Genomic DNA, 24,243 nt, shown 5'->3' on the forward strand with positions numbered 1-24,243 from the left:
CACTTTGTTGTATTGAAAGAAGAATGTTACTTTACCTGCCGCGATTACTTATTAATAAAATTGACCGAGATTGAATGTAAGTGGTCAATGGCAGCAATCGATTATTTATTTGAGTGAAATTAAAATTTATTTACTTTAATTAAGTACTTACTAAAAATATTGTACAAAATTTATCTTATTATTAATAAAATTTACGTCAAAAAGTAAAATTCTGTAGTGTTTCGCAATTATATTCATACAAAATAAATCAAAACTTTACAGATTTAGTAATTAGGTAGGTATAAAATATTGATAACTATCGATTAAACATCAAAACCGGCCATCATGCAAAAGTCATCTGTCATTACTGTCATACGAATTTTTTATTTCGTCTAAAATTAAAAAAATTTCCTCAAAGTTGTAAGTAAGTGTTAATGTTTTTTATGATTGACGATACAATTTTGTACGCACCACCTCAATACTCTTTATCGAACGCGTCTGTTGCTCGCTTCGCTTCCTCTGCTCGTAATATCAGACTCGTTCGATAAAGAGCCACTTTACGGACTTGGTACATAAATAACTATTAAACAATTTTTCGACCACGGTACTGCCTGGTACCATCTGTCCGACAGCGAGTATCACACACGAGTATCGACAGCGATTAATATCCAATGATGGTACTAAAGGTGACAAATTTAACCTAGACTGTCTGTCCGTCCGTCCGCGAATATAACTCCTCCGTCATTATAACAGGTAGATTGACAAATCTTCTTCTTCTTCTATTTGTATAGACATTACTTTGTCTGTTTTTTCAATGTGCCTCTAGTAAGTTGTCATTCCATCGTTGTCGTGGTCCTCCCACTGAACGTCTTCCTATTGGGGAACCGTCTCTCGCCGTCCTGACTACCCTATTTGTTGCCAGTCGACTTATGTGGTCATTCTATTCTATTCTTCTGTTTATTACCCAGTTATTAATGTTATCCACCTTGCATCTCCGTCGTATATCTGTACTTCTAGCTCTGTCCCATAGAGTCTTACTATCGATTTTTCGAAGGGTTTCATCTCGACTGTTTCGAGCAATCTTTTTGTCCTCTCTGTGTCGGGTTGTGTTTCTGCCGCGTATGTCATTATTGGTCTGATGACTGATTTGTAAATTCTGCCTTTCATTTCTTTTCCGATATGACAAATGAGGTGTCAAATGAAAGCTTATAATCCAAGGATGGTAATATTCATTTTCTTCTTTCATCCATTAAATCCAATATTTCCTCTGTCATCCATCTTTGCTTCCGTGGTCGCTGTTTTGTGAGCATTTCAGTTGCCGTTGAAAGGGCGTGTCTGATTTCCTCCCGAAGGCGAGAGTTAAGGACAAGGATGTTTAATTATATGAAAGTGTTCTAAAAAACAGTGCGAAAAAGTAAAACCCATTTAAAATACATTGTTACTTCAGACACACTTTAAACCCTTCATGCACTGCTATCTATATTTACAATTTTCATAGAATAAAACCTTTACATTTTACATAATATGAGATAGAGTAGATAAAAATTATTTTTTGAGAATTTGGTTAACAAAAATTGGTTAAACAATTTTTCGACCGAGGTACCGCGTGACACCCTGTGTATTTGTTATAAGGATTGTTATACGGATGTACATATTTCTTTGAGTAAGTTTGTGCAAAAAATCGAATCAGAATAATTTACCTAACGGGAGCGACGTTATAGACTATACTAATAAGTAGTTGAAACGGTCAAAACAAAGAAACGCACACTCTCAAAAATGCACTTGAGATTCTCGTATAATCAACATTTACTGAATCGATCCAGGAAGAGTCAACTCCAACTAGTAAAAGTTGATTTAAATTTTTAAAATCAACTTTTACTGCTCGTTTCAGTTGGAGTTGACTCCAACTAGTTGGAGTCAACTCACTGAGAATCAACTTGAACAGTAACATATGTATATGTTACAGTTCAAGTTGATTATCCAGTTGGAGTTGACTCCAACTAGTTGGAGTCAACTCTAACGGCTGGTTTCAGTAAAAGTTGATTATAAATATAAAATGAAGATTTATATTCAACATTTACTAGTAAAAGTAGACTCCAACTAGGAAAAGTATACTCTTCCCAATGCCATTTAGTAAAAGTTGATTCTGATTCACACAAACAGCCGATTCTAGAAATTAAATGTTACTGAATATATTCAAATTAGTCTAGGCTGTATCGTCGCCCCCGTTAGGTAAATTACTCCGATTCGAATTTTTTGCACAAACTTACTCAAAAAGAGGTCCTTATAACAAATCTACTGGGTGCCAGGCAGTACCTTGATCGATAAATTGTTTAAACAATTTTTTTAGACAAATTCACAAAAATAATTTTTTCACTTCGAACAATTTTTTTTAGATCATTTGGGTTATTCTGAACAAAAAAAGGTATTTTCTGATTTTTCTCTAAAATTGATTGTTGTCGAGTTATACGCGATTTAAAATTTGAAAAATGCGAAAATAGCCATTTTCAAGGCTTAATAACTCGGTTAAAATCCATTATTATGAAAGTCAGAAAGTGACCAAATCAAAGTTTATAGCCCCCTCTACAAGATCCAGCAGAAATTTTTGTCACCATTTTATTACTAAGCTTTACCTTTAATTATTAACAAAGCGCTATTTATTTTATTTATTTATCGTATGGCATAGATACAACAAGAACACATAATTTTAAAAAAAAGTATATAAAACACTACATGAAGTATCACAAACGAACATCTAATGTATTAATATACTGTAAAACATTTTCGGTCGCATTCAGGAACTCATCGAAAACTCCAGGGTATCGCCTTCGGGGGCATTCCTCAATAATGTGGCGGATGGTCTGCCGTTGCGCACCACAATCACACTCAGGAGTAAGGGCCTTTCCCCATCTATGCAAGCTGTCAGCACATCTACCGGTCCCTGTCCTTATTCTGTTCAGCGCCGTCCATGTATTGCGGGGCAGTTCAAAGCCTGGCGGTTTCTGATCGATACAGGCCATTTGGTGTGATTCCTGTGGTGAGTCGCTCTCCCATTGTCTTCTCCAAGCGTTGGTGAGGTCGAAATGTTCCTGATGTAGGGAGGTGGCCCTTAACAATGGGGGATATCTGGAGCGCAGTCTTTTCATTTCGATATCAAGCTTATCATGGTGGATGGGTAGTTGATGGTTAGCCTCGATTTTTCGATATTCTCTGAGAAGAGAATGACTTCTTCTTAGTTTAGGCGGTGGAATGTGACTCAGAATGGGAAGCCAATAGTTCGGTGTTGGTCGAATTGTACCTGAGATCATTCGCATTGTCTGGTTTAATTGGGTGTCAATGATCTTCGTGTGTTTGCTATTGAGCCATACCGGCGAAGCATATTCAGCCGCCGAGTATACGAGTCCGAGAGCGGATGATCTGAGTACGGAGGCTGAGGACCCCCATGTGGTGCCACATAGCTTTTGGATTATATTATTTCGCGTCTTCAGTTTTTCTGCCGTTCTTTGTAGGTGTTCCTTAAAACTTAAGGTTCTGTCAAGAGTCACTCCAAGATATTTTGGTGTTGAGTTATGAGCGAGTAGTCTGTTTTCAAAGTGAACGGAGAGTTTTTTGTTGGCTTGGGCATTATTAAGATGGAAACAGCACACTTCAGTTTTCGTTGCATTGGGCCGTAGCCTCCATTTGCGAAAATATTCACCCATAACAGCAAGGTCATCCGTCAGTATTGTCTCTGTAACATTCATGTTATTATGTCTTGCTGCAATGGCCCAATCGTCAGCGTACCCAAATTTCTGCGAAGTTGTCCTAGGTAGGTCCGCGATGTATAAATTAAAGAGTAAGGGTGCCAAAACAGATCCCTGTGGCAGTCCATTGCTGAGCTTCATTTGGACACTTCTTAAGTTGCCCATTGTGACGTGAAAAGGTCTGTCGGTGAGCATGCTATCAATGAGTTTGGTTACCTTTTGGCACGGGATGGCACGGATCAGTTTGCAGATTAGTCCTTGTCTCCAGACGGTGTCGTATGCAGCTGATAGGTCAATGAAAGCAACGGATGTTTTTTGCTTTCTTTGAAAACCTGCTTCGATATGTGTTGTTAGGGATAGGATCTGATCTGTGCAGCTGCGGTTAGGTCTGAACCCTGCTTGCTCAATAGGTATCACCCCCAATATGGTGTTACTAATTCTGTTGTGGATTAAGCGTTCCAACAGTTTATAGACACAGCTCAGCAGTGCAATCGGTCGGTAGTTTTGGGGTTGATCATTTGCTTTTCCTGGTTTCAATATGGCTATAATGGAGGCCTTTTTAAGGAAATGGGGGATTTCTCCTGATTTTAATATATCTGTGTAGAAATCAGCCAGCCATTTCCTAGCATATTTGCCACAATGGAGTAAAAATTCTGGATGTATTTTATCGGAGCCGGGTGCCTTTCCAGATTTAATTTCTGATATTGCTGAGGTAATTTCTTCTGGAGTAAACTCGTCAGAGTATTCAGATGTAGGCGGGCATGCAGTCTTTAATATTTTTAGGTCTTGTTTTACTTTGGTGGTGTGGTCACGATCTCTAGGTGCCCTTGAGTTTGCTACAATGTGGGAGGCCACTCTGTTGGGAACTATTGGTACTTTGTCTCTAGTTGAGTGTCTGCTACTACCAAGTTTTCTAAGTAAGGACCACGCTTTTCTGCTTGATTTACTAAAGTCTAGTTTTTCCACAGTTTCCATCCATTTTTGCCGTCTGGCTGCATCCAAACTGTGCAGCAGTTCGTCCGCAATTTCTCGGTCTTGGCTTTCGTTGTATTCTTGATACAATTTTTCGCATTTTTCATCCCATCCTGGGACATAATCTCTACGATATCCTCTGGGTATAGTTTTCTTCGCTGTAGATATAACTGCGCCAACAAACCTCATATAGTTTGTACGTGTTGGGGTTATCCATCCGAGACATTTGTCCAATCTCGCAGTAAAAGTCGCCCAGTCTGCTTTTTTAAAGTTCCACCTAGGTCGAGGGAAAGATGTTATTATTGGTATTTTGATGCCAACTTCTATTACAACTGGTCTATGTTGGCTATGTGGAAAATCTGGGAGCACTGTACGTGAAGCTGCCAGGGGTTGATTGTTTTCGTTTGTGGAGACAAAGGATAGGTCTGGGTTGTATTCTCGCCTCCAGGCTGCAGATCGAAAAGTTCCCCTATCTTTAGCGTCAAAGACTAAATACGTGCCAGCCCCTTCGCTCCAATTTATCAAAGCCTCGCCGTTTTGATCACTTTGTCTATACTTCCAGAGTTCGTGATGGCTGTTAAAATCTCCAACATACACTGAGGGGTGTGGGTGGGCGTGAATAACATGCGGAGGCCACAGGACTGCCGGTGGTTTATAAATATTGCTGACAGTAATTTCGCCAATTTGTATGGTAACCGTATGAATGTTATTTATGTCTGATGTAGAACATATGTGTGCATTTTCTATTTTGTTTCGTACATAGGTTGCTACTCCATAAGCTGGATGGTAAGTTGCACCCAGTAAATCGTAACCATGAATTCTTCCTCTAGCGAGAATTTGTTCCTCGTTTTCTACATGTGTTTCCTGAATTGCGACTACGTCGATATTATTTTCAATGAGTACCTTTTGAAGGTACTCACATTTACTTCTACTAATACCTTCTATATTTAAATGGCATATTCGGACGCTTGGTCCGAGTCGTTTTGTTGCTTGGTCCTGAGAAGGTCCCTTTAAGTTGTTGGTTGGAGGCATATCTTATTATTTTAATTATTTTAATGTGTTCCTTGCCAGGAGATCTAGAGATTCTAGATTGTCTGGCTGCCTATTGTGCTAGTTCATTTAGCATTACCCAGGGTGCACGTGTAGTATTCTACTACGGACGCGAACTAGCTTTACACCCCAAACAAAGCGCTAAGTGCGTATTAGGCGGCCGTCAATGGTGAGTGCTAAAGAGATGCACCATTCCAGCCGTCCAATGGTGAATCTCACTCGCACTCACATTGACGGCTGCCTCAATACACGGTTAGTGCTCATTGTTGGTAATTAAAAATAATATCTCATTAATGAAATAATGACAAAAATTTCTTCAGGATCTTATAGAGGTAGTTGTAATCTTTGATTTTTTTTAGTTTCTGACTTTCATAATATACAGTGATGAGCGCACTAATAACCGGCAAAATAGCGCAAAAGATGGAAAACATATTAAGTTGTGAGGTAAAACGAGATGAACCTAGTGGAGGTGTTAAATTTAGCGATAGTAACTTATAGATTGACATTATATTGATTGTTTCCCACCTTTAGATGTATCGGACGGGTTTGAGAAATGCCACTGTCACAGTGACAATTTTAGTTGACATACTCCTCTAATACGTCTAAAGGTGGGAAACAATCAATATAATGTCAATCTATAAGTTACTATCGCTAAATTTAACACCTCTACTAGGTTCATCTCGTTTTAACTCACAATTTAATATGTTTTCCATCTTTTACGCTATTTTGCCGGTTATTAGCGCGCTCATCACTGTATAATATCGTATGGCATTTTTGCCTTTCGGACAGTTCCGGCGCCAATTACATCTTTAACCCTGTTTCAAGTAACTAGTGTCGATGTGCACTAGCCCAGGGGGACCGACGGCTTAACGTGCTCTCCGAGGCACGGTGAGACAGCTCGTGTCATTATTGGAGATGAAAATGGTTTGTCTTTGGTAGGGCTCGAACCCACGTGCACTGGCGTATGAGGCCAGCGATTATGCCGCTACTCCACGGCCGCTCGCTCGACTTTCACAATAATTATCTTTAACCGAGTTAATAAACCTTGAAAATGGTTATTTTGGCGTTTTTCATATTTTAAGTCCCTAATAACTCGACAACAGTCAATTTTAGAGAAAAAAAGGCCCAACGGATTAAAAAAAAAATTTGTACGAAGTGAAAAAATTATGTATTTTTGCGAATTTGTTTAAAATCATTGTTTATCGCCAAACTTCACTAAAATCATTCATTATTGTACTCATTTGCCCTCATTTTCGGCAGTAAAGTAACACTTTGTTGTATTGAAAGAAGAATGTTACTTTACCTGCCGCGATAATCAATAAAATTAACCGAGATTGAATATAAGTGGTCAATGGCAGCAATCGATTATTTATTTGAGTGAAATTAAAATTTATTTACTTTAATTATTAAAAATATTCTACAAAATTTATCTTATTATTAATAAAATTTATGTCAAAAAGTAAAATTCTGTAGTGTTTCGCAATTATATTCATACAAAATAAATCAAAACTTTACAGATTTAGTAATTAGGTAGGTATACAATATTGATAACTATCGATTAAACATCAAAACCGGCCCTCATGCAAAAGTCATCTGTCATTACTGTCATACGAATTTTTTATTTCGTCTAAAATTAAAAAAATTTCCTCAAAGTTGTAAGTGTTAATGTTTTTTATGATTGACGATACAATTTTGTACGCACCACCTCAATACTATTTATCGAACGCGTCTGTTCCTCTGCTCGTAATATCAGACTCGTTCGATAAAGAGTCACTTTACTGACTGAGTTTATTGAAATTGGTTAAACAATTTTTCGACCGCGGTACCGCGTGACACTCTATGTATTTGTTATAAGGATTGTTATACGGATGTCTTTCTTTGAGTAAGTTTGTGCAAAAAATCGAATCAGAATAATTTACTTAACGGGGGCGACGTTACAGACTATACTAATAAGTAGTTGAAACGGTCAAAACAAAGAAACGCACACTCATCAAAAATGCACTTGAGATTCTCGTATAATCAACATTTACTGAATCGATCCAGGAAGAGTCAACTCCAACTAGTAAAAGTTGATATAAATTTTTAAAATCAACTTTTACTGCTCGTTTCAGTTGGAGTTGACTCCAACTAGTTGGAGTCAACTCTAACTGAGAATCAACTTGAACTGTAACATATATACGAAGCAAGGAAGCACTAAAAAGCCCAAAACCTAGGAATTTTGTGCAGTAAGATGAATCGTCATGGAACTTTTTGCATTCGATTAGAGAGTGTGTCAGGCAACTTTGTGAACTAAATTCATCTAGGGCAAAAATTTTTGTGCATAAGAAAATGCATTTTAAAAGTGCATCTTGAAGAGGTGAAAATGTTATAGTTGAAATTTTATACTCGGGGGTTTTGTTTGGGGATCGCTGAGCACGAATTTCATATCGGCGATGGTCTCCAAGGTACCTGGTGCCCACGGTGGAACTCGTCGCCTAGAGTTTTACGTTATAATCATTAAAAATCAGTCAATATCCATTACTAGGGGGGGGGTTTGGGGTCGCCGGCCACGAATTTAATGTTGGCGAAGGCATCCTAGATACCTGGTGCCCAGGGTGGAACTCGTCGCCTAGAGTTTTTAGTTAAGTATAATTATCCAAAATCAGCCAAAAACTATTACCCTTGGGGCTTTGGGGGTCGCTGAGTACGAATTTCATGTCGGCGATGGTCTCCAAGATACCTGGTGCCCACGGTGGAACTCGTCGCCTAGAGTTTTACGTTATAATCATTAAAAATCAGTCAATATCCATTACTAGGGGGGGGGTTTGGGGTCGCCGGCCACGAATTTAATGTTGGCGAAGGCATCCTAGATACCTGGTGCCCAGGGTGGAACTCGTCGCCTAGAGTTTTTAGTTAAGTATAATTATCCAAAATCAGCCAAAAACTATTACCCTTGGGGTTTTGGGGTCGCTGCGTACGAATTTCATGTCGGCGATGGTCTCCAAGGTACCTGGTGCCCAGTGTGGAACTCGTCGCCTGGAGTTTTATGTTGTAATAATTAAAAATCAGTCAATATCCATTACACGGCGGTTTTTGGGGTCGCTGAACACGAATTTAATGTCGGCGATGGTCTCCGAGATACCTGGTGCCTAAAGTAGAACTAGTCGCCAGGAGTTTTTAGTTATAATTAAGTATTCAAAATTAGTCAAAAACTATTACCCTGGTGGTTTTGAGGGTCCCTGAGTACGAATTTCATGTCGGCGGTGGTGCCCAAGGTACCTGGTGCCAAGGGTTGGAACTCGTTGCCTAGCGTTTTATGTTATAACCATTCAAAATCAGTCTAACCATTACTCGGGGGGTTTTTGGAGTCGCTAAACACAATTTAATGTTGGCGGTGGTCTCCAAGGTACCTGGTTCCCAGGGTACAACTCGTCGCCTGGAATTTTATGTCATAATTATTCAAAATCAGTGAAAAACCATTAATCTGGGGGTTTTGGGGGTCGCTTAGTACGAATTTCATGTCGGCGATGGTCTATCTCTTAAGTTACCTGGTGCCCAGGGTGAAACTCGTCGCCTGGAGTTTTATGTTGTAACCATTCAAATTTCAAAACCAGTCAAGTTACTCGGGGGGTTTTTGGGGTCTCTGAGTACGAATTTCATGTCGGCGATGGTCTCCAAAGTACCTGATGCCTATAGGGTGGAACTCGTCGCCTGCAGTTTTATGTTAAGTATATTCATTCAAAATCAGTCAATATCCATTACTTCGGTGTTTTGGGGGTCGCTAAATATATTTTTTATTAATAATTTTTCTTAAAACACTTTTATATTATATCCTAAAAAACTACCTATTTAAAAATTATTTTAAAATTTTGTCGCTTTTAAAGCAGTTGTCGTTAAATTTTGACACTAATGAAATTTATGAAATTTTGACATAATTGGCATTTCAAGGTTAATTAAGTTATATCAGCGATTTTTTGTGTTTTCTGAGCGGAATGGGACGTTTCATCGCCGGCCGTTTCATCGCCGGCCGTTTCATCGCCAGTTAGTCAGTTGATTTTGTATTACGGGAGATGACACAACACGACGTTAAATTCAGTTCAAAACTTAAGACAAATAAATAGATAAAAAATATTATTATATTAATTTACTGTTCTATTTCTACTTACCCTAAATTTGATAATAAACAGTGTTAAATTTGTAGTGTTAAATTATATTTTATATTATAAAAGTTTAAAAGTCTATTAAAAGATTAAGTATGGCAACGGGAATGGTCATATCTCGCATTTCCTAGAATTCCTAATTAATACTAAAAATAAATAATAATTGTAACTGTCGAAAATTGGTCGAAAATTAGGAAATATATCAGTTAGCGATTAACTGACTGGCGATGGCGATGAACCGGCGGCATCGAAACGGCCGGCGATGAATCGGCCGGCGATGAACTGGCGGCATCGAAACGGCGGCGATGAACTGGCGGCGATGAAACGTCCTAGACCCTTTCTGAGGTATTATTTTAATTTTTAGATTTCTAGTCTGCTTTTATATAAAAAACAGTGGTTTTTAGAATTCTTTAGCGACGTACCTATTAGTATATACTTAATGTTGATGGATTACCGTCGAAGGCCGATATGATCAACCAAAAAAGAAGATGTATATGGTGATTTTTCTATTGACTTTCTTGGGTGTGAATCTGTCTTTTTGTTTTACTGCTCCTGGTTTAAAAACAAAGCATAGTATATAAGTATGTGAATAGGTACCTCCAAGCTACACTTTCATGTAGTTCTGTTCTTTTAAAATTTTTTAATTAATTATAAAAAAACATCTAAGGGGCGTTCACGTATTACGTAACGCAGTTTTTGAAGATTTTTGACACCCTCCCCCATGTAACGCACCGTAACGTTTTTCTGTACCCCCTCACCCCCTACATAAACGTTACGTAACACCAAGTGACCAGTTGTTGCGAAAAGTACTAGAAACTCGGTAAAATAACTTTGTTATTGTGTTAATCGCATTTGAGGTAATAACTTACAATAAACTAACAATAAATAATAAACTTACAATAAATAATAACTTTTATTACTAATTTTACATTTACATTTTACATTTTCCCTACTTGGCCCCATCCGTACATAAATTTTTGGCTTCATCCTTTATTGTTCTTCTCATGCATTCTTATTCTTCTATTTTACCTTTTTTTAATAAAATCTTAAAACAAAATAACATACCCATTATTTATTATTTCAACATTTTATTTAAAATAAAATCGTATTCTGAAGAAAAATTAACATTAAAGTCAGAGGTAGCTAGAAACACAGGTGGTAGGTATGTAAAAAACAATTCAATAATAATTACAGTTACTGCTCCTCTGTCCATATGTTTGTTAGCCACGCAGACTCTTTCATGTCAGACATCCGGAGAGCAGACGAAGTGGGTTCTGGAAGTCTGGAATTAATAAGCCTGCATTAACTTCGTCTTTTTTGAGCCAATCGGCATCTTCTCATTGCTGGATGATGTCTCATTGCAGCGCAGCGCACAATGCACAGAAGCTCATTTGCCCTTTTGGCAGCAAGTCGCTGTGGTCGTACCTACTTTCACAACGTTCTTGTGTAGTCTTGCCATGCACGTAATGACTGTGCATAAGCACATTGTTGTGAGATGTGAAATAGATCCCAAAATTGTACATATTCTTTTCTTCAGCTTGCTTTGTACTGATGGACAAAAGAAATAGTAAGGCATCTACTTAAACTCTTCTAGTGGAGGCGAGAGATCAATGGATAACCACACAAGAAGTAGTGAAAACTTGCATGATCCTTTGTCCAATTGGCTAGGTACTATGTATGAGCCTGCTTAGGGTTTGAAGGATTGGGCAGGGTGGCGGCAGAAAACTCGGAAAACAGATTTTAATGCACTCCTCGAACGAGAACAGCAGGATTCGCCCGCGTATTTAATTAGGTACTTGCAAGAAATACCTAAGTATTGTGATTAGTGTTGCCCAAAATCGGTCTTGGTCTTGCAGTCTTGGTCTTGTTCTTGCGTTTTCGCAAGACCAAGACCAAGACCGCCTAATTTTAGCAAGAGCAAGACCAAGACTTACCGTGCAAGACTTGAGCAAGAACAAGACTAAGCCTGCGAGACTCTTGCGTCTTGCAGTTAGAACTGAGGGTCGTTTTAGGGAGTATATAAGTTCGGCTATATTCTTAGATACTCTATGAGAAACAAAAAAAATTGTAACAAAAATTTTGAAAATTGGACTTATGCGCATTACGAACAATACCATAAACATACATAGCGAATCAAAATATCCATTAAAAGAACACTCGACACATTTGACATGTACTAAGAGGGCATTATTATAATGTAAAAATAAAATTTTTTAGTTATACATTCTTTCTCAGCAGCAGTGGCGTAGCTAGCCTCACAGGGGCCCCGTATCAAAGATTTTCGCGGGGCCCTTTTCAAGAACTGATATAAGGTAGTGCTAGAAAATGTTCAATGGAACACCGTACTTATGTGAATGTGTACTCTTTTGTATGGTGTCAAAGGTTAGACTTTAACGGATACCCTTCTCAAAAAGCTGGAAGCCTTTGAAACCTTGGTGTATCGGAGGATCCTACGAATAAGTTGGATGGATAGAGTTCGTAACGAAGTTGTTATACATCGGAGGGGAAACATTACGGGAAGTCATCAGAGCAGTAAAAGCTCGCAAACTTGAATATTTTTTTGGCCATGTTATGAGGTGCTATGTGCTATCCGTATTATACTACGGGATGGAAGCGTGGACACTAACGAAAATTGATGTGAGAAGACCGGAGACATTCGAGATATGGATGTACCGAAGAGTGCTGAAGATCTCATGGGTAAATAGAATAACCAACGTAGAGGTAATCAGACAGATGTATGCATAAGGAAGGAGAAGTAATTCTAACAATTAAGAGAAGAAAACTGAGATATATGGGACATGTGATGGGAGGAGATAAATATCTAATACTCCAGTTCATTATGTAAGGAAAATCCAGGAAAAAGATTTATAGGAAGCTGATAGCTGATTTAACTCATGACTGAAGAATCTTAGGGCATGGTTTGGATGTAGTAACAACAAATTATTTAGAGCCGCACTCTCAAAAGTAAAAATCGCTTTGATGATTGCCAACCTTCGAAGTGGAGACGGCACCTAGAGAAGAATGCGCCACGCAGAGAGTTATAATATACTCCATTTAATAATAAAAGGCAAAGGAGACGGAAGAAAAGGGCCAGGTCGAAGAAAAACGTCATGGCTTAGAAACCTAAGAGAGTGGTTTGAGAAACTCTAGCTTCCATTTTCCGAGCTGCCACCAACAAAATTACTATAGCCAATTTTGTTAGCCAACACTCGATAATCGAGCACGGCACATGAAGAAGAAGACATGTGAGAATAATTTTATTCCACTTTAAAATTCCTGAAATTCAAATACAGTACGAAATAACCAGCATCTGAAAGAATTACTAAGAAGTGCTGTCGCCATTTATTCATTAAGATTTAAAGAATTATCAAAAGAAGTAAAACAGCTCTGTAAAAAATTTTTCAACACCTCTTTTTTGCATAACTTTTTAATACGCATTTAATGACGGCTTCTAAAAAAATTCAAATTTCTATCAAAGAATATCAAGGACCTTGGCCACCCCTGTTACAGACGACAATTAGATAAGAATTATTGTTTCATTAGTAGAAAGAGATCTAGTACCTACTTACCATTGCAATCTAAATCACTTTGAGAATCTGGTTGATGGAAAAATGAAGAAATTTTGGGTATCTTCTTCAGAACTTCTTCTTTTTTTTGTTTCATTTTTCTTTTCATCGCTCCACTCAGCTACTCTCTTTTTATTTCACTCATTTTTTTCACTTCACAATATTTTCAGAATTTAAAATTTAAACTTTCTGAATCGACTGCACAAATTGAACCTAATAAACCTAATAAACTCTAATAAACCAAACTCAAAAAATAGATTTGAAAACAGTTTCAGTGTTTTCAACAACACTTGTTCTTGTTATATTATATAAGGCAAGGGTGACTGGACAATGAAAAAATGGGCTAAACAATAAATAGATTAAGTACACGAATATATACCCAAAACAATATACACACTTTTCCAAATCGTCAAAGATTAAGCGATAACAAAAATTGCAATTTGGCCATTTTACAGTGTGTCACCGCCAACAGTGAATGAACAATGAAAAGTAACTTGAAACCAAAAACAAAGCTACTTTGTTGTTATGAAATACGGCGGCAAATATTATAGATAAAAAATCCATTACACGAAAAGGTCGACATCCAAACAATACACTGTTTCAAAGCGTTTTATTAGGGAAATTGTAGAATATTTTGTTTAATTTTTTAAATGGAAGTTTTGTTTCGACATGCAGCGCCAGGCCCCGTATAATTGATACCGGCGCGGCGGTAGCTACGCCTTTGCTCAGCAGCCGACTTCTTTGCTCTGAAATTATTAATTGTCCTGGTTTTGAGGATAGTCGTCTTCTAATCATATTCATATAACACAACATTACTGCGTTGCGACGCCTACAATAATATCGAATATCGTATCCAAACTTTTTAAAAATATGTCACCTTAGCACTTATATTTTCCAAGAAATTAACGCACCACCCATCTTTATTTATACGTCCATGGCACCATACCACCTTAAAAACGGGGCATTTTTAATGTCTCAAATTTCCTAAACCTGTTGTTATTTAAATTTAAGTGATTTTTTAATATTTGGTCTTATTCTATTCTTTATAAATATCGCAGTAATAATATATAGTGTCGGTAGACAGGTCAATTATTGTCAGTGTATACCGGGTGTACCAATCAAACGGTGTTTTTTCTTACTTTATAAATGCTTTGTTTACCAAATGGGGAGGGGTTGAAATTTTTCTTACAAACTGACGATTTATTTATTGCTCTAAAATCGGTTGAGATATGCAAATGAAATTTTGTGGGTTTTAAGAGGTAGTTTTAACTTTAGTTAGTTAGAACATAGACAGCGATCGTGGGTTCAAACCCCACCCGGTGTCAGTTGTTTAGATATTTATTAATTTGGCTAGTCTTTACTACGGCTATGATATTTTGGCTAGCCTTTACTATGGTCAAGCTTAAAATGTACCTCTCTGTTACGTTGTTCTAAGATATGCAATAGGCTAATGGGCAACTGCGAGACTTGCAAGACTCTTGCTGCAAGACCAAGACCAAGACCAAGACCGGGAGCGCAATACCAAGACCAAGACCAAGACCAGGTGTACTGGCGCAAGACCAAGACCAAGACTGTCTAAGTCTCGTCTTGGTCTTGCATTTGGGCAACACTAATTGTGATTTATGGACATGAGTGCTGTACCATACCAGATTAGGTTCTGCTGCACCTTCCAGGTTATCTTCAGGCTTGGGCGTCCAGGTTATACTTTTTAAAGTGTTGAATGGCAAAGTTCTTGACTTTTCGATAACATGGTTTTTCCTATGGCACCACTGGTATCATGATCATGGTGTTAGATTCTGTCATCATAAACAGTTTGAATGTAGAAAGTTTGAACCAGAAAGGTGTTTCAGAAAATGGTAACACCGTCTCTAGCATAGGTAAAAAACTGAAAAATAATAATTGGCTTTGTTTAGTAAAAATTTTTGAATAACGAATAATAAGTATACATGCTGCCAGTAGTTTCGATAAAATCGTAAAAAATGTGTAAAACTTTTTGATCTTCGACCCCGTGTATCGTGAAAACGCATGCCATTACAAAAATTTTTTACTAAGCAAACCCCAATTATTTTTCAGTTTTTCACCTATCCTAGAGATGGTATTACCTTTTTCTGAAACACCCTGTATATATAGGAAGGCACTTATGGAATAAAATTATTTCTGACCTTGTTTTAAACAAATTTAAAAAACACTGAGACCCGTAGATTTTTATATATAATAAATGTACGCTTTTTAAACATAAATTTAAATGTACAGGGTGATTCATGCAAGCTTACCATAGTCCATAAGCTTTATTTTTAATGGAACACCCTGTATATTTTTATATGGTTAGAATCTGCTTAACAACCCAGTGGCGGCTCGTATCACGTTTTGAGGTACATGCTTTTAAAGATTTGGAACTTTGAATATGAACCTAAGTCGTTGTCTAATTCGGCTAACATTGAACAGTTCCATAAAGATGCCTCTATTTTCTGAATTTTCCTTTTCGTCGTGATTTCTCAAAACTAACTCGAAAGCTCCACAAAACCATATAGATATAATTTTTAATTTGATTCAAAACATATCGATTCTTTATCCACTTCTTGTTCATTGTGTTTAATTAGACTATCACGATAAGCTGAATTTAACTCGGGTTTTATTAAAAATTAAAAATTTTTTAAATTACTTAAAAATATAATAGTTTATAATTAAAAGTTCAATAATTAAAAATGTAATAATTATAAATACAAAAACGAGCGAGCGAGCGCGTAAAAAAACTCGAAAATATAATGTACTACCCTGTACGAGAATTTTTTACTATTCACTATGAGGAGCATAGTAAAAAATATTAGATCTTCCTTGTCGACTTTGTCGAGCCAGGCACGAATAGTCGCATTTAAACGTGTATGAAAAGTGCAATATAGCTCTATCTCTGTCACTTACATAGAATGCCCGTGAAATCTTTCTCTTTTCAGCTGAGCCTACTACACTGCACACTGCACAGTTGCCCAGATTTTATATAATTTATAAAGAGAAAAGAAATACGCACAAAAAATGAACGGGCATTAAAACGGTTTAAAGATAAAAAAAATATGTTTCTTTCTGTATAAAAATAAGGTAGTGCCATGGCTCCATGGCACTACCTCACCGGCCGCCACTGTAACAACCTGATTTCATGGTCTACTATTATGAATAATACAATGTGACCATTTAAAATTATAATGTATGGAAACCACTTATAGAATAAAATTGTTTGTCATTATTTTAGAAAATTATAAAAACGCAAGAATATGTCAACTTTTAAATTCAACTATGGACTGTTTAAATATAAATTTGAATATAAGTACATCCTAATTCACGCAAATCTAGCATATTTTTTTAATTTTAATTTAACACCCTGTATATTTTTGTTTTTAGAAGCTACTTAACAACCTTATCTCAAAAATGTGTAGGTATATGTAGGGTGTATTAGGGAGGGAATTACGTAACGCGATTTTTGAAGATTTTTAACCCCCCCCCCCCTACGTAACGCACTCTTATGGGAGTTTAACTATTGCGTAACGCAATTTTTGAAGATTTTTAACACCCCCTCCCCCCAACCTGCGTTACGTAATACTTGAACGGTCCCTTATATGAAATACAAGCTGAAATTTTGAAATTATCTATAATTTTCGTCAAGATATTAAACACATAACATAAAACTTTGAAATTAATAATTGAGGAATCACACTCTAAATAAATGTATTATTTTTAAAAATAGCTATCAATTTTCTAAACTAGTATCAATATAGTGGGTTATGTAATTTAATGTTTCTTATTTATTTCAAGTTTTTAAATAATTTTAAAGTGTATTTAAAACAGTAATGTGCAGAAAACGAGACTTTATGGACTTCAGAAAACGAGTAACTACACATGATTTATGACGTCCCTCTCACAACCTCTTATTCGAGACAAATATCCCATCTGTATCTTGTCGTCATCTTTCGTTCTGGAGAAAGGTCCAGCTAATTATTACAAACACATGTACCTACTGTGTTTGTTCTGGTTAACAAATTTTAAAGTTTTTTTCACTTGAATACTATTTTTCTATAGAAGCAGGTCGGAACACGAGCGGAGCGTGAGGGGGTAATATAATTCAATCCAGGGGTTCTCCGTAAAACATAAACGAAAGTTGCCAAGTTGGGAGATTTTGATTCCGTAGTTTTTTATTTTAATTAAAAAACAATGTTACGTAAAGCGCTGTTACGTAATACTTGAACGCTCCCAAAGGGCCACAGAATTATTAAGGTATCATGAAAAATAACAAAGATATTATAATTGTTTATAAGGAAACACTCGTCATTTTTTAATGACTTGTTAAACAACATTTAAAAAATAAATATACTTACCTATTCTTTTTTTTAACTTTCTACCTTGAGTCTTTAAGAACTCATTGCACTTTGCCAAAAAACTCTGAAAACACTCCTTGGGCTGGGCAACAATAATTGTTTAATTAAACATTCGATGTCTGAATTTTGCAATTGAAATTTGTCTTGAAATTTTGCACATCAATAAAGGCACTCAATTACCTCATGATCAAGTTGTAAATAAGTTCCTTTCAAACTGTTTGGTAATAGTTATTAACATTTACAAAATAATGCAAAAAACGTGGTTTTTTGCAATTATCTCGGTTAATTATTTATGGATTTTAACTTATAAAAATTAAAATGAATTGTTTTTTCATGATCACAACTTTTGTAATACAACTTTTGCTGTAAATGTGATACTAAAAATGCTATAGGCAAAAACAATATTTTTTGACTTTGGATTTTGTTTATAAAAACATGAGGTTGATTTACGAGTAGGGGAGCAGGGGGCTAGTTGTAACAATTTTCATAAAATCAAATATTTATGTTGACAGCTATTTTCCCAATTATCACTAATTAAACACTAAACGCTAGTTTAACTCTTTCTGAATAAAATTGAACTGAAGAAAAGTTAAGAAGACTGTTATTTTTTAATCAACTAGCATTTTACCAAAAAATGTGCATTGTTACAACTTACCCCGCGCTTGGGCTAGTTGTAACATCTATTGGGGCAGGTTGTAACATTACGAAAATTAGAATTTTTTGGAATATTTCGAAGAAAATACCAAATTTGTTCCTGTTGAAAGATGTTGCTCGACTTAATAAGGTGGCTTCTGGTGTTCTTAAATAATATAAACGTAGATTTCTACGCATAAAATTTTGGACCCAATCTGGACCAACTGTATAATTTTGATACCAAGAAGAAGGAAGTTGCTTAGCACTGAGTTTCACAGCATATTGGTAAGGCAATTTTCGCATCTTCATGGGAATTAGTCCAAAATATACTTCGATGCACTTCAGAATATACGAAGCCATTTTACTTTCTTCTTCTGCTGTAAAAACTATCCCTGGTTTAGTACAGCCAATTGTAGACTCTTAATGTTTTTCTTTTTTTTTCTATATCGTTATAAAGATACATGACACAGTCCGCTGAACCTAACTCGTAGACTTCACTTCCTGGCTTTGAGTAGCTCTTTTTGATTTTCTTTTATGTTGTCTCGTTCTGGACTATTACTAAACTAAATAATACGTTTTTATATTGTAGATCATAAATTTAGTAAGATTCAGAGCAGTAAAATCGTTAAGCAACATCAAAGTAGGTACAGTGGAACCTCGATAATTCGGATTAATCGGGACCGCGACCGATCCGGGTTATCGAAAATCCGAGATAGCCGGAGAATATGGTAAAAATTAATAAAATACGGTATACTTACAGATAAACTCCGTTAGAATTGAAATAACATGAAATATATTTATAAATATGCACAGTACCTACTCATTAAAATTACTAAAAAAAACACCAAACCCAAACGTAAGCAAATGGAAGCGAACAATACAAGACACACAATACTAAAGACCATTGTTTATAAAATAATTTTTTAAATAGTCTTTCCTAAACAATGCTGACAGTTTGAAATAAAAAGGGATAGATACTACAGACAGGTGGCTGTTTCTGCGGCGTGTGCTGAGTCATTTTTAATATCGTATCGTTCAAATTACACACATAAGTACACGTTATCTCTCAAATATTATATTACATACATTTTTATTGTTGAAAGGTTTGTCTGATAATTAACTATTTTGATTGGAAATAAGCCACAATTAAATTGAAAAATACAAAATATTGAAAATCAAAATGTTTATCTGATGAAAATCGGTCCGGGTTAGCCGGACTTCCGGGTTATCGGGGGCCGACTTATCGGGGTTCCACTGTATAACTAAATTTAGAAAAGAAATGAACACCGAAAGATTCATTTCCGTTTAAAACAATTGCGATAACCAAAATTTCATGAGAGTCAAATTTTAAATTACCTCATCCAAATGAAGCACGTGCAAAAAACTACTATTTGCAACTATCGGAGGATGGCTGGCTAGACGGTGTCATTTGCAGGGGAATAAGAGAATAAGATTGAGTCAGCTAAATTAGTTAAAAACGGTCAAATAACCTATGAAAAAGCCGTGTTACAACAAGCCCCTTGTTCCCCTACCTCTGTATGTATTTTTAATTAACTATATCCCCCTCCGATTTAGCACCTTCAAATACCTGTATTGCTTTTTCCATTGCTGAGGACGTCCCCTTTCTGCGTAGTATTCAACTGCGTCTTCAATACAGCTTTGGCGGCCAATCGCCTAGTGCTCTGCAGTTTATCTCGGGGGGGAGCAAAGCTAATAATAAACTCAGACAAGGATAATCCATTTCATTGGTTATACATATTATTTACAACCAATGGAATGAATGTATACCCCATCAATCATAAAAGGGTGTTAACATCAATTTTAAGGTATTTTATTAGTTCTAAGCTTTTATTCCAGTTTTTATTAGCAATTCTAATTATTACAGAATTTTCTACATATTTTATAATTTGACTTGGGCAAATATGCAAATTGCGTGTTATGTATAAAAAATACAAAACTTTTTACCAAAGGACATCGCACACATCTTATGGAAAATATGTCACTCAAATTCAATAAAATTTATACGATTAGATTCGTTTTAATATAACGATCAATTCTTATCAGTGCGCCAACTCTTAATTATGATTAATTACGGCGCAAATTGCAATTAAAGTTTATCGAAATCACATTTTTGGAGTCCATAAAATGTTAGTTTACAATCATTATTGCTCTGAGTGCTATTCATAACAGCTTAAATTCCGCTGGGCCTAAGCGGATTAGTGAAACTAATCCGCTGATTTATGGAGTACCGAAAATCTTGGTATTTTAAAATATTTTTTCTCTCTCTAACTTATGTAGGTACCTACCCATTTGATTTCAGATTTATTTATATCAATTTCTGCTCTTATTTTTGAAAATAGAGAGTTGGCGCAATGATAAGATTTGATCGTTAATTTAAAACGAATCTATTGGTATAAATTTTATTGAATTTGAGTGACATTATATTTTCCATAAGATGTGTGCGATGTCCTTTTGCATTTTTTTTATAAAAGTGTGCATAAAGTGGAGATGGGTGGGTACTTATAAAGTATCCTATTCAATTTGTGGCAAAGCCGTAAGTACCTACCTACGTATTCAGTGGCGGATCCAGAAATTTTTTTCGGGGGGGGGCTCATGGGTCTTGAGTGTGATTTTAATATAGGATTTAGATTTTTGCACCTTTACGATTGATATACTTACAGTAGACTCTCTATATAACGAACACGGATATTACGAGGTTTCGCTTATAACGAAATTGTCCCATGAAATTCCTATCGAAATGTAACACCTCCATAACGAGGCATATTTGGTTATACGTTCAAGTAATACGTAACGCGATTTTTGAAGATTTTTGACCCCCTCCCCCCTATGTAACGCAGCGTAATTGTCGTTCAAGTATTACGTAACGCAATTTTTGAAGATTTTTGACCCCCCTCCCCCAACCTGCGTTACGTAATACTTGAACGAGCCCTAACGAGGAAAAATGAAATCGAAGAATATGATGTTTCTTTACTTAGGTTAGAATTAGAATAAAAACAAGGCATGAACGCGCAAACTGCAGACTTTTTAGTCGGCCGATAGTTTAGTCCAGGGTTACCAGACCTAGGGAATTTTCCCTATGCCTACCTATGGAATTTTGAGCCAACTTAGGGAAAAGGGAATTTTATTCAATTTTATGGAAAATCTAGGGAATTCTTAATATTTGTAAGACGATTTTAAAAAATCTGTTGGATTTTATAAACTTTACAAAATTGCACATATGTATTAGGTATCTCCTTGGAAATAATATTATTCGGGAATTACAGCAATGCGTCAAAGTTTAGAAGTGAAGAGAATATCACAGATATCGATTCAGATCGATTTTTACGATTATTCCCCATTTGTCATTAATAGTCCAAGTCCAGGGTAATAAGGTTTTTTCCATGACACTCGAGCAGCCAGGGTACTGAAGCGTTTTTTTGATAGGTAATACCTATAACAGCAAATTGTAACTATTTCCTGCGTAGGATCTAGCGGCCATTTTTATTTATAAACAATTAACTGTCAAAAATGGCATTTCCGCCTGTTTTTTTCAAATCAACGGAAAACAGTGAAACTTATGATTTTTTAGTACAAATACCTTTGAGATTATGGAAAAAGCTTTAAAATTACGCATTACAAAGATTGATATACTCATTTATTGTTAATATATTTGCGAAAAAAGGTTGGAACTGCAAAAAAAATTATTTTCCCAATAACTGTTGTAAAAATTAGTATACAGGTTTGAAATTTTTGTCAAATGACGGTTCTTTGGTGCTTAATATGTGATAAAAATTTCAAAGCGCTTCATTGAATTGTTTAAATTTTATTCAAATTGTTTATCCCAGAGAGCATTTTTTTGCAATAACATAAGTCAGAAAAAAATGACGTTAGAACCATTTCACAGGCGTCAAATGAAAGAGCATGAGAGCTATATTTTCAACTTGGTTTAATAAAAGCGAATTAAAACTGCATTTATTAGTAATAAATAATTATGCAAAAGTATCGTAAATCTTTCCTTATAAACTTTTTATTTTGTTATATAAGAAATTATATATATTTATTACGATTTTTTATCAGTTATGATATAAATAACATTACTTGATAGTTGTGCACTTAAAACAGGGTAAAAAAGTTAAGTTTTTTGGAAAAAGTTATTCAAAAAGTTTATAAGGAAAGATTTACGGTACTTTTGCAAAATTATTTATTACTAATAAATGCATTTTTTATTCGCTTTTTTTAAATCAAGTTGAAAATATGGCTTATGCTCTTCCATTTGACACCTCTCCGGAATGGTTCTAACGTCATTTTTTTCTGACTTATGTTATTGCAAAAAAAATGCTCTCTGAGATAAACAATTCGAATAAAAAAAAATGACTGGAATATGGTTCGGCTGTATTTTCGTTTTGCAACGAAATTGAAAATGGTTATTCATTTTTGATTTACATTTACTCTGTGTGGAGTATGAAGGGAACCAGTCTCGTTGGAACTTTACCGCGCTGAGCAGATGGGACGTGAATTGTAAATTGTAGAATTCCCTCATCTTCCTTAGTCTCAGCATCCGTATGGCTTGCAAATTGTAGAAGCCTCGGAGGTGTAACCAGAGAAGGTTCCCATTGTTTTCATTCTGGTGGGATATGCTATATGCCATTAGAGTGAAAACTTAGTCTTTTAATTCGAATAAAATTTAAACTATTGAATGAATCGCTTTGAAATTTTTATCACATATTAAGCACCAAAGAACCCTCATTTGACAAAAATTTTAAACTTGTACACTAATTTTTACAACAGTTATTGGGAAAATAATTTTTTTTGCAGTTCCGACCTTTTTTCGCAATTATATTAACAATAAATGAGTTTATCAAACTTTGTAATATGTTATTTTAAAGCTTTTTCCATAATATCAAAGATATTTGTACTAAAAAAATCATAAGTTTCACTGCTTTCGATTGATTTGAAAAAAAGTTAATTGTTTATAAATAAAAATGGCCGCCAGATTCTAGGCAGGAAATAGTTAAAATTTGTTCCTATAGGTATTACCTGTCGAAAAAACCCTTCAGTACCCTGGCTGCTGAAGTTTCACGAACAGGGTATATTTTTGTCTTATTACCCTGGCCTATAAAGGATTAAATGAATCCATAATTAATCAGGAGTTTAGTCGGCTTCTTAATCAGTACAGAGAGGTATGTATCGGTGAATCGGTGTAGGGCCCCCGTAAGGGTTACTGGAGCCTGTGTGCAAAAAAGGATTTTGGCGTCCCTTAAGGCATTTTGGATGAACTTTGGAAGTTTATTATAAATTTTAGACGAAAATTTATTTTATAGTCCATTCACTCACGATAAAATATTACAAAATCTACGAATTTTAAAGAACCGCTTGGATCGACATGAAATTTGACATACACATCATAGCTAACATGTCAAAGAAAAAAGTGATATTGTTCCGATTGTGCTTTTGCCTTAAATATGAGTTTCACCCATTCTCGCGCGGGGGTGAAAAAACATACGTCCAAAAAAGTCCGTACCTAATTGGATAAAATGACTAATTTTAAGCAACTTTTGTTCTACAAAGTTTTTTCACTAAGTCAATACTTTTCGAGTTATTTGCGAATAAATATGTTCATTTTTCACCAAGAAACATACAGCTTAGACGGTTTTTTGCAAATAGCTCAAAAAGTAAGAACTTTATCGAAAAACGTATTCTTAGCAAAAATAGAACTCAAAAAAGTGAAAGAAATGTACAATATGAAGTCTGTATATCCAGTAGAAAGCAGAGTTGAATCTAATGAAAAGTATCCATA

The sequence above is a fragment of the Diabrotica virgifera genome, chromosome 10 (assembly GCF_917563875.1).
Source record: "Diabrotica virgifera virgifera chromosome 10, PGI_DIABVI_V3a".
Lineage (NCBI taxonomy): Eukaryota > Metazoa > Arthropoda > Insecta > Coleoptera > Chrysomelidae > Diabrotica > Diabrotica virgifera.